Raw genomic sequence first — 16,966 nt, 5'->3', positions numbered from 1 at the left:
CAAGGACTGAGAATGGTCGGACGGCATCGAAAAGATAAAGACAGAATTATGTGCTATTTAACAGTAAGAATCTGTGGTTTCGTTTTGACATGTGTTCATTATTTATCTTTATACTACGGGGTGTTGAATGCTTGTGCAATTATTTTCTAGAAGCCTTGGCGAAACGTAGGAGTTCCAGGCCAACTCTCTTGACAGCATTACAGTTCCCTAAACTTTCGCATATAGTAAAAACGTCATAACGGACAATACAGGGGCAGTTTGCAAAAATAACCTGACAGAAGATTTCAATGGCGAAAGTAAACTACACATGACATTTCTCACTAGCGATTGTAATAAGCAGCGCTGTTTAGAGACGCTGCGCAGGGAAGGAAGTGTTGTAGGGGCTGCACAGAGGGTATAATTTACACAATTGCTCTCTCTCTCTTTCTCTCTCCTGTGTGTCTCTGTCTGCATCTCGCTCTCTTTCTAATAACTTCATTAATAACGCATTAGAATGCTATCAACGGCTCAAGCCTCCATTTACAGCTTTAAAAAGTGACGTTTTTGGTACTAGCAAAAGAGGCAGTGGATGAGATCTTGGACGAAATAATCCTACTCAAAGCTAAGCGTTTTTTTTAATTACAAAAAAAACCATGACGATTCCTTTCTATATCATCTGGTCGATGTCTTGAGGGTGTAGTAACCATAGTATAAGCGGAATAATTGGCGATGGGCCGTTGAATTATTAGAAAAATAATGCACATTATTTTTCGGAATAATTCAACGGCCCAGTCGTCAATTATTCACTTCTAAATAATAGATCAGAAACGTCTTGTCACATCTGGTTTGATACAGTCAGGAGTCCTAGATATTAGATAGATATAAATCAGATAGTATGAAAAATAACTATATTTGCAGCTTTGTTGTTTTCTGCTGTGTTTTGTTGTTTCTGTTTTTGTTAAAGGGGTCATATGATGCTGCTAAAAAGAACATTATTTTGTGGATTTGGTGTAATGCAATGTGTTTATGTGGTTTTAAAGTGCAAATGAAGCAGTCAGTCCAAGTTTGCGTTATCTTAAAGAAAGCAACTACATTTTAATAAAAAAAAAAATATATAACAAACCATGAATTAATGCTTAACCATTTAAAAAAGAAAGGGAGGTTTGTGTGCAAGCTTTGGAGCCAGGGGTGCTGCCATCTGTGCAATACCACCGACGATGGCGACCTCACGGGGTTGGTTGGGTACAACTCCAAGGTCCAAAGTGAAGTATAGAAGACTTTCTTTACATTTTGAACACACGCTTTGCGGTTTGAAATGAGACAGATGAACCCCTTGAAAGCACTGTAGTCATACTAGTGCAACGTGCCTCTGCATGAGAGCTATAGCGGCGATGGGGCAGTCAGAGTAGACCTATTAGGGGGATTGAAGATCGTTCGCATGCCCTGCTGGTTTGGGATAAAGTGTGGATCAGAAACAATACTCGTTTACGTGGAGTCTCCTCAAGACTTGCACTTTCCGACTTGCTGTGTGGTGCATTAATGCTGATGCAGTGACGAAAGAAGAGCTGATTTAGTTGGGATAGACCCACTCTAATCTCAGTGCTGTCCGAGCGCCCGAGGCTGTGGCTTGGTGTTGTGTGTAGCCTGTGAAGGAAGAGTGTGATGGTGTGTGCACGGCAAGCGCACACACATGGAAATCTCTTTCAGAAAAAGGCTCTAGACTTCACAGCGGGGGTAATTAACCCGCACTGTATAGAAACGAAATATGTTTTTTTTAATTCCTGTGCCTGCTTTATGCTTGACCTGTGTTACAACCACACACTTCCATTATTACAAAATGGACACGACTTAAAACCCGTGAGACACTTGATAAACTGTTATTGAGGAAGAAGCCCCTAGGTTCCGATTGGTCAGATATGTGATTAGGTACATGTCCTGCTTAATCAGCAGGAAAGCTAATGTGTCGTCTTGCCAAGATTTCGGTGAACATAAAATATAGCATAACAGTACAACTGCGTGAACCAATCAATCGTAATGGATGATCTAGAGTATGTTTGGTCTTGAACATACACAAATAACAAGTGGCGACCCCCTCGCATGAGAGTGAAGGCGTTGTATGTTTTCTCATAACATTGTCGCCCGTGGTCATTATGAAAAAATGTTTGGGATACCATTATCAGAAACTTACTTTAAGACAGTTGACCTGGTTGAATAGTCATTTCATACACCAAATTATAGTGAAAACCAAAAGTTCAAATATTTAAAAAAGGTTTGCTGGATGGTTAAAATTAGTTGTTTTTTTTTTTATTTTAGAGAGGAAAAAAAACATTTTATTTAATTCAGAAAATAGGCCTAATGCCGAGACGAAACGTTTACAACGTTTAACGTTTACACTATTTTAGTTCCCCTCACTCCACAACAAATCCTTTTAATTTAACAGTATATAGAAAAGAACAAGAATTAAAAATATAATAAGCTATAGCTATATAAACGACAAGCCAAAACAAATAAATTTAGGCTAAAACGAAACTGAAACCAACTTTGGGTCTCTCCAACACAAAATCAAATGTTTCTGTATTTGCAATATATTTGAATCCCAAAATACTATTTATAATGTAGCCTACTTCACTATCCATGTAAAACAAAATGTTTTGCATAACATCATGGCGGTACGGTGATAATGTTTAAAACCACAGATTTTACTATAGTGTTTTTTCCCATGTGTATTTTATTATGATAATGAACAGGCTACATTGTCAAGGTAGCAATGGGGAAGTCATGGTCTAATGGTTAGAGAGTAGGACTTCTAACCGAAAGGTTGCGGGTTCGAGTCACCCGCAGGGATTGTAGGTTGGGGGAGTGAATGTACAGAGCTCTCTCCCACCTTCAATACCCCGAGTGAGGTGCCCTTTCCGAACCCCCAACTCTGTCTCGGTTTAAGGTATATACCGATATAGTCCGGCTATGTATAACCCACTTCTAGCCCAAATAACCTTGAATTTGGTTTCATGTCGTTTTTTTTTTTTTTTTTTTTTAGTAAGGAAACACCAACTGTGTGTTGATTTTGGTTTCATGTCTGGGATTTGTTTTTTTTTTGGAAAAGTCAACAGTGTTTACAAGGTGTTTGGTTTCAGTGCGTAGCCTGAGCATAACCACGATTTATCTCAGAGCGGCTATCTGTAGCCCACTTATAGTCAAACCTGATTCACTGTTGTTTCTGGCCAGAAAGCGCATGAGATGGTTGATATCCCATCATGTTTGCAGTGTCAATAATATCTACAAAAATATAATTGTAATTTCATGACATGGTCTATATGTAGCCACTATTTAGCTCTAAATTGGACGGGCTACGTGTAGTCTGCTTTTTTAGTCTGCTTTTAGCCCACCCTAATTTTAAATGGCTTGGCTATAGCCCTATATAAGACCAGCGATGAGCATGGCCAAAATAGCCTTAAAATTTTTTTACATGTCATTTTCGCCCTAGCAGCTTCTTATCAAATGCAAGTAAACTTTGGAAACATTTAAAATTAGCATTATTTTATATTTTATTTAATTATTTACACAGCATTATTAAATATAGCTTATTATTTATTATGCCAAAAATAAATGCTAATATAAATGTTTCAAAAGTTTACTTGCATTTGATAATATGTCATGCATTCCACAAGCTGTTAAATGCTGCATTCATACTTATTGTATGATATTATTGAAATTATTATAAATAAAAATGCAATTACAATTCCCAACCGCTAGATGGCAATTTTAGCCCTACTGAGACATGACTACTGGCAATGCGAGACATGAGAGTTAGTAGTTAGAGAGATCAGTGTTGTGTTTTGATTTTTGTTTTTACACGAGAGAGCACTGAGTTTACCTGTTGGAGAGCAGCGGGCAAACAACAAACGATAAAGGACATTCTTTCTTGGTCTTGTAAGAATCTGTGGTTTCGTTTTGACATGTGTTCATTATTTATCTTTATACTACGGGGTGTTGAATGCTTGTGCAATTATTTTCTGGGAAACGCATGGCGAACGTAGTTCCAGGCAAACTCTCTTGACCGCATTACAGTTCCATATAACTTTGCATAGTAAAACTGTAATAACGGAAATTACAGGACTAACAAAAATAACATGACAGAAGATTTTTTCTGAAAGTAAATACACATGGCATTTCTCACTAGCGAGGTAATAACAGCGCTGTTTAGAGACGCTGCTGCTGGCAGAACACTGTTGTGGGATGCACAGAGGTAACCTAATTTACACACAGCTCTCTCTCTCTCTCTCTGTGTGTCTCTGTCTCACTCGCTCTCTTTCTAGTAACTTAATAACTGCATTAGAATGCTATCAATGGCTCAAGCCTACATTACCAGCTTTAAAATTACGTTTTGGAACAAGCCAAAAAGGTGATGGATGAGATGCGGAAGAAATAATCCTACTCACAATAGCGTTTTAAGTACAAAAACCAGACGATTCCTTTTATATATCATCTGATCGATGTCTTGAGGTGTAGTAACCATAGTATAAGCGGAATAATTGACGATGGGCCGTTGAATTATTAGATAATGCACATTATTTTTCGAATAATTCAACGGCCAGTCGTCAATTATTCCTTACTAAATGTAGATCAGAAACGTCTTGTCACATCTGGTTTGAACAGTCAGAGTCATAGATATTAGATAGATAAATAGATAGTATGAAAATTAACTATATTTGCAGCTTTGTTGTTTTCTGCTGTGTTTTGTTGTTTCTGTTTTTGTTAAAGGGGTCATATGATGCTGTTAAAAGGACATTATTTTGTGTATTTGGTGTAATGCAATGTGTTTATGTGGTTTAAAGTGGAAATGAAGCAGTCAGTCAAGTTTGCATTATTTAAGAAAACAACTTCCATTTTAATAAAAAACTATATAACAAACATGATTAATGTAACCATTTTAAAGAAAAGGGATGTTTTGTTATAGCTTTTGGAGCAGGGGTGCTGCCATCTTGCAATACCACCACGTGTGACCTCACGGGGTTGGTTCGCTCCAATGGCCAGTGAAGTAATATAAGCATTTCTTTACATTTTGAACACACGCTTGTTTTGAAATGGAGGAAGATGACCTTGAAAGCACTGTTAGGTCCATAATAAGTGCAACTGCCTATGCATTAGAGCATATACGGCGATGGGGTCAGGAGTAGGACCTATTAGGGGTTGAAGAAGTCGTGAACCTGCTGGTTTGGGGTAAAGTGTGGATCAGAAACAATACTCGTTTACGTGGATACTCCTCAAGACTGGCATTCCGACGTGCTTTGTGTGCATTTGCTGATGAAGGGACGAAAGAAAGCTTTTTTTGGTAGCCCTTACTCACGTGCTGTCCGAGCCCCGAGCTGTGGCTTTGTGTGTGTGTGTGTGTGTGGCTTTTTTTGTGTGTGGTGTGTGTGTGTTGTGTGTGTGTGTGTGTGTGTGTGTGTGTGTGTGTGTGTGTGTGTGTGTGTGTGCGGCGGCGTGAACAGAAATGCGTGAGTAACACATTTAAATCTCTTTCAGAAAAGGTCTATCACAGCGTGTAAGTACCGCACTGAAATATATTCTGTGCTGTCTTACGCTTGAATGGCTTAAAACACTTCAATATTTAAACTGACAAGACTTAAAACACGTGAGAATGATAAACTTTATTGAGGAAGAAGCACTGGTCCGATTGTTCAGATAGGTGATTAGTTACATCCTGTTAACAGCAGGAAAGCTAATTGTATTTGCAGGTGAACATAAAATATGATACGTACAACTGGTGAACCAATCAATGTAATGCATGTCTTAATGGTCTGACATAACAATAAAATGCGACATGAATGATATGAAGCGTTGTTTGTTTACATCACATTGTGCCTGGCATTATGAAAACAATGTTTGGGATACCATTATCAAAACTTAGCATTTAGACAGTTGATGTTGAATATTCATCCAAATTATAGTGAAAACCAAATGGTTTATGTGTTAAAATAACATCTGTGATTTCAAAATGTAAAGAAATGCATATATTACTGCACTGGCCATCGGAGGGAACCAACCCTGTGACGTCACACGCGGTGGTACTGCAAGATGGCGGCACCCTTGCTCCAAAAGCTATAACAAAACAACCTTTTTTCTTTAAAATTCTAACATTAATCACATTTGTTATATATTTTTTAATCAAAGTGTAAATCACTTTACTAAATAATGTTAACTTAACTGACTGCTTCACTTCCACTTTAAGGTTAAAAACATTATTTTCCACATACTGTTGTTTCTCCTCTATGCTCTGCCTTCTGAAACGCGTTGATTTTTATAAAGCTCATTGGTCTGAAAAGCGAGGTGTGCTGTGATTGGCCAGCTATCCAGCGTGTTGTGATTGGCCGAATGCCTCAAGCGTGTTGTTTGCCGATTAACATTTTGTTATTGTTTTTCCTTGTGCGGGTGGGGTGATGAATAATAAACATAAAACCCATTATAAACGTGATATTAACATGATTTCTAGTCGTGTCTTCTTTTGAAAGGCCAAACAAGGTAGTTTCGCCTTCTCAGTGAAACAGCGTCACACACCGCGGCCTTGAGTGAGCAGAGGCGGGCGGCCGGGCTTGAGAGCGGCACTGCCGGCAGATTCGACAAAGTAGCTTGCAGCAACCACATGTGACGACCCGGGCTGGACCCAGTTTCGTCCACGGTGAAAGCCCATTCAGCGATCCACATTGCAAAGTTGATGTATTTCCTCAGCAATCAGTACGGATCAGCTCCAGGCATGACCAAGCGGATATCGTCCTCTTTTGGAAGGCCAAACAAAGTAGTTTTGCTTTCACAGTGAAACACACAGCATCTATACGACATGACGGTGGCAGCAACAACAATATAAATGGTACGCCTTCTTTCTTTGCGTGAACATCTGGGCGCCGTTATGCAGATCTTCGCACATACTGACGTAGAGATGTGGGGGCGTCATAGAACGAGCTGTTTTAGGAGGGAGTGGTTGATTGTTAATTTTAAAAAGAATATCTCTTTGGATTTAAGACTTTAGTCTTTGCAACTTCACAGATCTTCTTTATGCACTGAGAGCTTGTTATACTCCAAAGAGATAGGAAAAATTTAAATTGCATCATATGACCCCTTTAAAATAACTGCGTCATCAGCAACTCTAAACTTGGCGCCGGCGCGCATCCGGAGAGAGAAAAAGCGCATGGAGCTGAAAGGGCTCGAATAAAGTGTGTTTGGCTTTTGATAAAAATACTAGAGGATATAGCGCTGAAAGATATTTAACATAAATGACCCTGAGCGCTTGTTATGTGATCCACTGCGCTCACTTAAAATGGTGCTGCTGTTATGGCTCGCGGTCCGGATGGATGCTTGGGTGCGGATGCATTCCGCCTTTTGAATATCAGTTATATAAGTATTTGCGCTCACTTAAAATGGTGCTGCTGTTACGGCTCGCGTTAGTGTTTTAAAATATTAACAAGTCCTTTTCCTCGAGTCGAGTCAAGTCTGAAGTCATTTCAGGTCGAGTCTTAGTTAGAGTTGTGATTTATGTTGGGGTGTATGTTTATAGTGTGAATTTATTAAGAGAAAGACCATTTGCTGTGAAATAATACAAAGATAATAAACAGATAATATGATTTCTATTGCGATGTCCTCACTGGATGAACACGACAGCAAACACACTGTAATCAGTGTGATCTGACTCACGAATCAATGATTCTCTGAATCATTAGTTTGACTGAATCCTTCACTGAATGAATCGGTCGACTGATTCACTGCAGTGGATGTCATGTAATTTTCATCTCGTCCGATCAAACTGAAGCATGAGCTGTTTCTGTGTTTCTTTGTATTTCAGGTTTGTGCGACTCGAATCAGTGAAGTTTCTGACTGTCTGTAAAAGACACATTCTGTCATAATAAATTATACTTTCATTTAAAAAGAAATGTTGCCAAAAGTAGTACTGATTATGCGTAATATTTCTGTTAAGTATTAGGATCAATTATTCTTCAAGCACTTAAAGAATCGTTAATGGAATCAGTTAATGAGCTGGAAGATTAAATTCCTCATGATTGCTGTCACTGCTCATCTATTACTTTACTGTCTAAACTGACCGAGACGATATAAAGGACAGTTTTCTCGACAGCAGAGAGCAGAATCTCTAAAGTGAGCGACTCTGGTTACATGATATTAAAATCAAAGCTAAACTGGATTGTGGTTACATTAAAAGCATAAACTACATCTGATTGATCTCAGAGCAAACCTAGATAAAGTTCATCAAGATCAGCTCTGATGCTGCTTTTACAAAACCTCGTCTGAACATTTAATATAGGCCTAGTTTTAATAGTTGATAGATCTGGAGCAGCTGCAGCGAGAGACTGATGTGTGTGTGTGTGTGTGTGTGTGTGTGTGTGTGTGTGTGTGTGTGTGTGTGGTTTATGAGGACACAAATTTGTATAATGACATGGGTATGACATACGTATAACCATAGATATTTATTCGTAGATGCCTCATTAATGACTGTTTCTATGGGCCACTATATGATCCATATTCAAAAGGTTATCTTGACGTCTTTCACCATAACAGTAACAAGTTACCAATGTTTCAAAACTTGTCATTTTGAGTTAATACATTTAAAAACACAAACCAACACATTCTCATCTGTGAAAACTTATCCTGTTTCTTCAGGGAATTTAAATCCTGGTGGTTTTTACAACCATTGGCTGTGCAGGATTGTGGCATCTTCAGATATTCGTTGATTATTATGGTGAATGACATCAAGTTGACTGTTAAAGATGGCGGACGCGTCTACGTGCTTGGCACAGTTGAATGGAGCATCTACCTGTACATATCTATGGGTTTAACAATATGAAGGTGGTTTATGAGGACACTTCCTGTGTCCCTGTAATTCAAAAGACTTAAAAACATACTAAATGGTGTTTTTTGAAATTCTAAGAATACAGAAAGTTTTCTTTGAGGGGTAGGTTTTGGTGTAGGGTGATAGAAAATACAGTTTGTACCATTACGCCTGTGGAGAGTCCCCATAAACCACATACAACGTGTGTGTGTGTTTGTTTGTGTGTGTGTGTGTGTGTGTGTGTGTGTGTGTGTGTGTGTGTGTGTGTGTGTGTGTGTTTGTGTGTGTGAGTGAGTGTGTGAGTGAGTGTGTGAGTGTGTGTTTACATTTGAATGTTTTGTCAGTTGGAGTTTGAACAGATTCTGCTGTCTGAAGATTCCGTAAGTCTGGATTTCTGTGAGTTTTGATCATCTGCTGTGAGAAAAATGTCTGATCGGTTAGAAAAGATATAATAATAGAAAATTAATCAGCTTAAGTCAGGAAAATAACAGTAATGGCTTCTTGATGAATTAATTTATTATTAAAAATTTATTTTATTTTAAATTCAGTGTTATTTGAATCGATCTGTCTCTCTTCACTGTGTCTCTGAGCTTCATTACAGTTCATTATTCATGATAAACAATGAAGTCCAGCTTAGATCTTTAGTTATTTACCTGCAGCTCATGTGTGTTTATGTGGTCTAGTGCTGGTCTGGTGCTGGTTTAGCTGCTGGATCTGCTGCTGAAGGTAGTTAATATGAAGTTTCCAGCGCTGCTATTCACTGCACTCTGATCTAGTGAGCCGCCTCGCTGTCTACATAGAGAGCTGTCTTCTAAGGGAGTGTCCTAATTGAAATGGAGACTCATAAGAGACTAATGTGGAGTTTACTAATCTTTCTTTCACAACAGTGAGGGAAAGTCACAAAATGAGACTTTCGTTTACATTCAGTGAAAATGATCATAATTTGATGACGTGTTTTATTCTCGTCAGTCATTCAGTGTGTAGGTCATTATAAAGTTTACTGGATTCTTATCCCAGTCGACCGGCTCTCACTTTCTTGTCTTCAGGGAGAAGTGGATGAATTTATGTGTTGTGTATGCGACTGGCTTGTTTCTATTACACAAACATGTTTGCTAGCTTGTTTCTAGCATGTTTCAGCCCTTTATTCACGTTTATTGCAGTTTTAGCATGTTGCTAGCATGAGTCAACACATTACTAACATGTTTTAGCAAGATTTAGCACACTGTTAGCATCTTTTAGCAGATTGCTAAAATGTCCTAGCCCTCTAGTGTTCATTTGTGTTGTTTGCAGTCAAAAGTGACCGAACATCTGAAATGTAACTTTTTTTATTTTCACTAAAATCAATGTAATATATTTTTGTTTGACAATATTTTTTCTTTTTGATTTTGAGAGAATTTCATGGTACTAGTGAATATTTATAATACATTTTTTAATTGAAAATAATAATTTGCAAAAATTCTAATATTTTTATCACATCTAAAGCATCTCTGTTCACACATTTCACTTTTTCTCCTCAGTTTCTAAAGCAGAACCAGTTAATTTCTTACAAAAGATTAAAAATATATTAAAAGACAATCTTTATGTTGCTTGAGAAAGCAGTTTAAAAAGCGTGAAGTTTGAAGCAGATTTAAATTTGAATTGCTTTTAAAAGCTTGAAGTTTGAACACCTGAAATGTAACTTTTTTTTCTTTCAGTAAAATCAACGTAATATATTTTTGTTTAAAAATATTTTGTCTTTTTCATTTTATATTTTGAAAGAATTACATGGACCTAATGAATTTTTATTCAATAATTATGATACATTTTTTCCCATCGAAAATAATACTTTTTTTTCTAATATTTTCATTTCATCTAAACCAGCTCTGCTCGCACATTGAACTGTTTCTCTGTTTCTAAAGCAGAACCAGTTCATTTCTTACAAAGAAAGACATATTAATCAAATGATTGATGACTTTTGTTTTAGTCGGTTTGTCTTACACTGATGCTGACAGACACTGAACTGAAATATTGACAGTGTTTCCTAACCGGTGAATCTACAGCAACACAGCAACAGAATGATTATTGAACTGAGATGTGAGTTTATCATCTGAATTTATTATGATGAGAGAGAAAGACTGTTTCCTGTGAAATAATACAGAAACAATAAACAGACATGATTTCTATTGCGATGTCCTCGCTGGATGAACACGACAACAAACATAGTGTAATCAGTGTGAACTGACTCACAAATCAATTTGACTGAATCACTCACTGAATGAATCTGTCGACTGCAGCGGATGTCATGTGATTTTCATCTCATGCAATTAAACTGAAGCATGAGCTGTTTCTGTGTATTTCAGGTTTGTGTGACTCAAATCAGTGAAGTTTCTGACTGTCTGTAAAAGACACACATTAGGAAGAACGTCCCTCTCGGTAGAAACTGCGCTGAAATAGTGTGTTGCGTACAGTAGCATGTCTAGGATGTGTGTGACAATACGTGTGTTTGGGTATCTGTGTGTGTGGTCTGCTGTTTTACCGCCTTTTTGCCAAAACTGAAACATACAATGTTCGAGTCATAAATATGACTAAATTATAAAAGTGTCCCAATGTGAAATATTACAAATATCCCTATACAATGAAAAAGACAAAAGTGAACATTTCTGTCCTTAGTGGATATTAGTGTTTATTTAGCAAACACCTCTTTAATACTGATAAAATAAAATAAAAATAAAATATATTGTAAATGGTATGTTTTCCCTCCAGAGGTTCATGCCACTGTGGGAAGTGATATTTCACTAGCAAGTAAAACTAATGGCTTTTGCTGTGTGTAGGTGGGTTTGTTACTAACTTACCTGCTGACTGGTTAAACCGTTCCTTTAGGATCTGGACGCCGTCTTTGAAGGCTGGATGTGTGCCAGTGAAAGTCTGAGTCACTCTGTTCCAGTAATCTTCTCCCTCATTCTGTCTGATCCACTCTGTCTTTGGCACAGCTTTCTTTGTGTTGCTGTCAAAGTACATAAACTGCCCTTCATCGACCAGACCAACAATAGTGAACTCTGGGCAGTCATTAATTCCAGACACACCAGTGTAGAAGTATCTCAGAGAGTGCGTTCCTGTGGACAGAGACACAAACAGAGAGAATTTAAATCATCATTTCAAATAGACATCTCCACGTAAAACCTAAATTCACATTTTAAGAGTCACATCAACACTGAAATTCACAATTAGGCTATATTAAAATAATTTGAAAAAAAGAAAACTGACACTCTGATAAAGCCTACAAAATGACTGTGGCTTTAGTTGTTTATTGTCCGTGTAAATATCATTACATTCCAGATCTTCCTAAGTTCCCTAAATTTACATTTGTCAGTTATTGTACTAAAAATATATAGCAAGATGTGCTGTATTTTTTATTAAAACAATATTTACTCTTATTGGTCAAGTGTGCTAAACCAAAGAACTGATTTTGATTCTGGTTACTTCAAAAATATAACACAAGAAGACAGATAAAAAGACTTGTATCTAGACACAGTAAACTCTGGATATGGGTTATTTACAGATATGAGATTTCAAGATCTCACTTCAGGCAAAGACAAATGTAAAAAGAACAAATCTATAATTGAATATATTACTTAAAATCTGTCCAACAATTAAACAAAGTAAGTAAAATGATACAATAATGATTTGTATTTGATTCATCTATTTAACATTTGATTCATCTATTTATGTCTTCAAACATCTATACTTAAATTACAGTTACTTATGAAAATGTTAACAATTAAAAAGGGGGTTGCATTTTAATTTATTTAATATTTATGTATTTAAATTTCTGTTATTTATTTAAATTTTATTATTTAAATGTTGGGTTGCATTTTAATTTATTTGGTGGAGATGCCAGTTTTTTTTTTACCTCTCATTAACTAGGTAAAGATGTTGATTTCAAAAACATATCATAGCTATCACTATTTTCTGTATAAATTGCATTCTCGGCATCTTGCTTTAAATTTTTTTAAGATTTACAGTTTTATTTCCCTTGGAGCATTGGAACGTCGCAGTCCAAGGTTTCGTGCATTGACTGTCATCTGCCAAAAGCTGCAGTTAAATTTACCACCCTCAATCAGTATTTTTTTTTTTGATGTAAAGATTATTGTAATGGGCCTTTTTCAAAAACAGTAAGCTATAAGGTTTGCCCTAAAACTATTTCATCGGTATGCTTCGCTAGGAAAATTTGTAAATCTGTATTTAACCTAGCATGTGCTCTAGAATTGCCTGATCTCGAAGTACGTCTGCATTCGCCATCTTTAGATTTTTATTGTGTGGCCTCTTATGCTATGACAAATCAGAAGCACCTATAGGTTTATTCTAATTTAATAGTCTTGCATCGGTCTACTGGCTAGAAAACGCTTCTCAGCCGTTCAAAGAATTAAAACTGATCTTTTTGATCTAAATTATTTACAAAACAGCTTCGAGTAAACAAACGATCAATGATAAATGTCAATTCCGTGGCATTGTATTTGTCTCTAGTTGGCCAAAACAATGCAGTTCAAATTGCCTACACCCTTACTACACTAACACCTACACTAAACAGTTTTTTTTTCCCAGTTGATCTTTCTAGATTTTTATTCTGCTGTAATGGGCCTTTTTCCAAACACATAATATGACAATCTTTATTCTTTATTGTTTATTGTTTTTTAATAGTTGTCTTGTTATGAGGTACGCTTCTCAGGTCAGAAATAAAAACGGATCTTTTAACAGAAAACTAGCAATGCCTCTAGAATTGTTTTTAACATTTCAAAATCAAACCAATACATACATTTTGTTACGCTACAATAGGCTATTTATGTATTTTATTTAATATTATTACGCGCACATTTTTTGGAATACACAGCAGGTCCTTATTCTCTCCCCGTTCTGCACAAGCTATTATTATTGAATATTGTTTATTATTAAGATATTATTATTGTTGTTATTATTATGAGTATTAGTATAGGTAAGTTAGTTTTGTGAGCAAAGAATTATTTAATCAAAATATAACATGAATTGGATACGTTTAGGCTAAGTATGATCTTTAGGATATTAAAACATTGTCTATGAAAAAGTGTTAGTTAGGTTATTATTTGATTTTATTTGGATGTTTGTTTGCTTGTATGTTTATTTGTATTTATTGGGCTGTTCATGTACCTGTATGTTTCATGTTAAATTATAGCTGCGTAAATGAACTAATCTACTCACCAGCATAGGCAAGATGAGCTCCAAGGAGCAAAAGCAGTACATGCCGCATTATTTCTTTTGACTGAGAAATAATTCCTTTCAGAAAAACGTTATAGAGGATTTAATTAAACTAAGGGTACGAGACTCCGCGCTTGTCGCCTGTGAGCTGGTAATGTTATGTGAAATGTTTCTGCACAAACGCCTAATAAATAGGCGCTGAAATTCTAGCCAATAGATTTTCTTGACAAGTCTGAGGTTTCTCTTGTTAATTTTGGCATATTTACGATTTTTTGCTTTTGAGATATTTCCGATTTACTGTATGGTTATATTAATAATATAATTCTTACACTTCTAATTTCTCGAGGTGCCACTGAGCGAAGTTTACTGTAAAATAAAGAATATGAATAATCTTGCTTTAGGGCGCGCGGCGAAAAGGGTTGTAATACGGGACGCAGTCGAGTTGTAACCATCGGAGTGTACCATCAGTTTAACCCCTAAGAGATTAAGTACAGGGATGAAATCACTATCATACATGATCACCATCCTCTTGACATGACAACAAAAGCTGGAAGTCTCTTTACAGAAACATAATGGATTTATAGGACAAAAAATTCATTTGTGTTATAAAAGTTAACATTTCATTTCTGGATTATAATTTCATTTGCAATAAATGACAAGACTGGTGTAATATAAATTAGAAGATTCTCATGCTTAACTTATATAATATATATATATATATATATATATATATATTATAATATATATATATATATAATATTATATTGTACTCAAAATCTTGAACCAAACCTTAAGGCTGATCAGAATGAGGAGGTTGTGACATGACCTTTCTTGACACACAAAGTCTGAACAAACTGAGATGGTGTAAAATGACTAACATGCACATACTGTGTTATGTTTTTGTTTGTTTGTTTGTTTGTTTAACAAACTCTTATCCCATGTTTTATTTATTTGTTAAATCATTTTCCCAACTGTTTTGCTGGTTTAGAATGACATTCTTCCCATTTAGAATAAAGTTTCTTTCTTTTTTCTTCATGTACATTTTAAACTGATGTCCATATTTAATAACAATATAACAAAACCAAGTATTACTATTTTTCATTACATTATGATATAATGTTCACTGTCCAATATGATATTGTTGTTGTTGTTGTTGTTAAATTATACACACAGACTTTTTACTAACTTATATATATTTCTTGAGAAACAGGCCATAGCAGATCTTTGCATTAACCTGAAAAATGCATGTTGTGGATGAATTTTTTACTTTTTATGCTCACTTTATTTAATTCTTAAGCTATTTTTTAATCATTTAATAAATTACAATCACATTATTACATGTGCCATTACATATTAACTAATAAAATAAGACTATGTTAGAGGAGTGGAATTAATGCACACTAAAACTAAAACTCTTACTGCTGCCTCATGTCCAAATGCAAGGCTAACTAACATGTATTCTTCCCTCCTCTTGAAAGATAAAATGTTCTTTATTTACAAATTAATTAGGTTAATTAAGAACTGATGACGATATGATAGCTATGGATTAGGTTTAGATGTGAATATGAAAATAGATTGGATAGAGTAATGTTTATATTTAGATCACAAAAACGTCCAATTTAAAAGAATTGTTGTTCTCTGCTAACTGTACGTTTTGCTAAGAGAGAAATCAAGGAAACATTCTTCATGTGATTTGAATATTTTTTGACAAATCCTTCATCCTTCAAAGAGCAAGTTTAGGTATACATTTTTCACACTTTTAAAAAAAAATGAATAAAGACATGCACAACTCAGGCTATACAGGGTTGGTTATCTGTTGTTACCACGCTACAAGAGACATAAGAGATGGTGTTTCCCCGTGTCCTTAAATGCACTCTGTTCCGAGAAAGCACGTGACATCATGATGAAATCCTCAACATGAAGGGTTTCGAATACTAATGTTTGCTCGGAGCGCCACCTAGTGGACATCAATCGATCTACTAGAACAGGGATCTCCAACCCTGCTCCTGGAGAGCTACCATCCTGCATTCAGTTCCAACCCTGCTCGCAACACACCTGTCTGTAATTATCAAGTAGCCCTGAACACCTTGATTAGCTGCTTCAGGTGTCTTTGATTCCGTATCAGTTACAAAATATTATTACTTACTTAAGGCCCTTTAGCTCCTGCATACCTAACTAGTCTTCTACCACGCTACAATCCATCACGCTCCCTAAGGTCAAAAAACGCTGGACTTTTGATAGTACCTAGGATAGCAAAGTCCACTAAAGGAGGTAGAGCTTTTTCACATTTGGTTCCCAAACTCTGGAATAGCCTTCCTGAGAATGTTCGGGGTTCAGATACACTCCTCTGTTTTAATCTAGATTAAAACACACCTCTTTGGCCAAGCATTCAAATAATGCATCTCATAATTTTGAGGACTGCACAGTTATATCTGATCAATTGTGCATTATTATTCTTTAGCTTGGGTTAAACTAATTAATTTTACTTGGCTGGAACAGCAGCTACGCTAATTATGTCTCTATTTGTTTCTCTGTTTTGCACAAGCTCCAGTCTGGATCCAGAACACCTGAGAAGAAATGATGCCAACCCCTCAGAGGACCTCAGATGATGCTAGCCCTGAAACAACACACAGAACTACCACATTTTGCTATAAGTTTGATTGCATAATTGCTGTTAATAGTGTTAATCGTCTGTTTGTTTATGTCTTTTATTGATTTTTCTGAACATTTCTGCCGTATGAAACAGAAACTGACAGTCATCACTGATAAGCTACTAGTTAAATATTGTAGAAACTTAATTTTCTGTAAAGTTGCTTTGCAATGATTTTGTATCGTAAAAAGTGCTATACAAATAAAATTGAATTGAATTAATTGGGGTTGGGAGCTGAAATCTGCAGGACAGTAGCTCTGCAGGACCAGCATTGGAGACCCCAGTACTAGAAA

General features: G+C 36.1%; 1 pseudogene; it reads right to left on the bottom strand.

Annotated features, from left to right (window-relative positions):
* The window catches only part of LOC109059574, a 27,840-nt pseudogene extending 13,653 nt beyond the window's left edge, over positions 1 to 14,187 (bottom strand).
* Between the last annotated feature and the right edge of the window lie 2,779 nt (positions 14,188 to 16,966).

The sequence above is a fragment of the Cyprinus carpio genome, chromosome A19 (assembly GCF_018340385.1).
Source record: "Cyprinus carpio isolate SPL01 chromosome A19, ASM1834038v1, whole genome shotgun sequence".
Lineage (NCBI taxonomy): Eukaryota > Metazoa > Chordata > Actinopteri > Cypriniformes > Cyprinidae > Cyprinus > Cyprinus carpio.
Note: the sequence above shows the minus strand (reverse complement) of the source record. Positions and strands in the feature narration are given on the sequence as shown.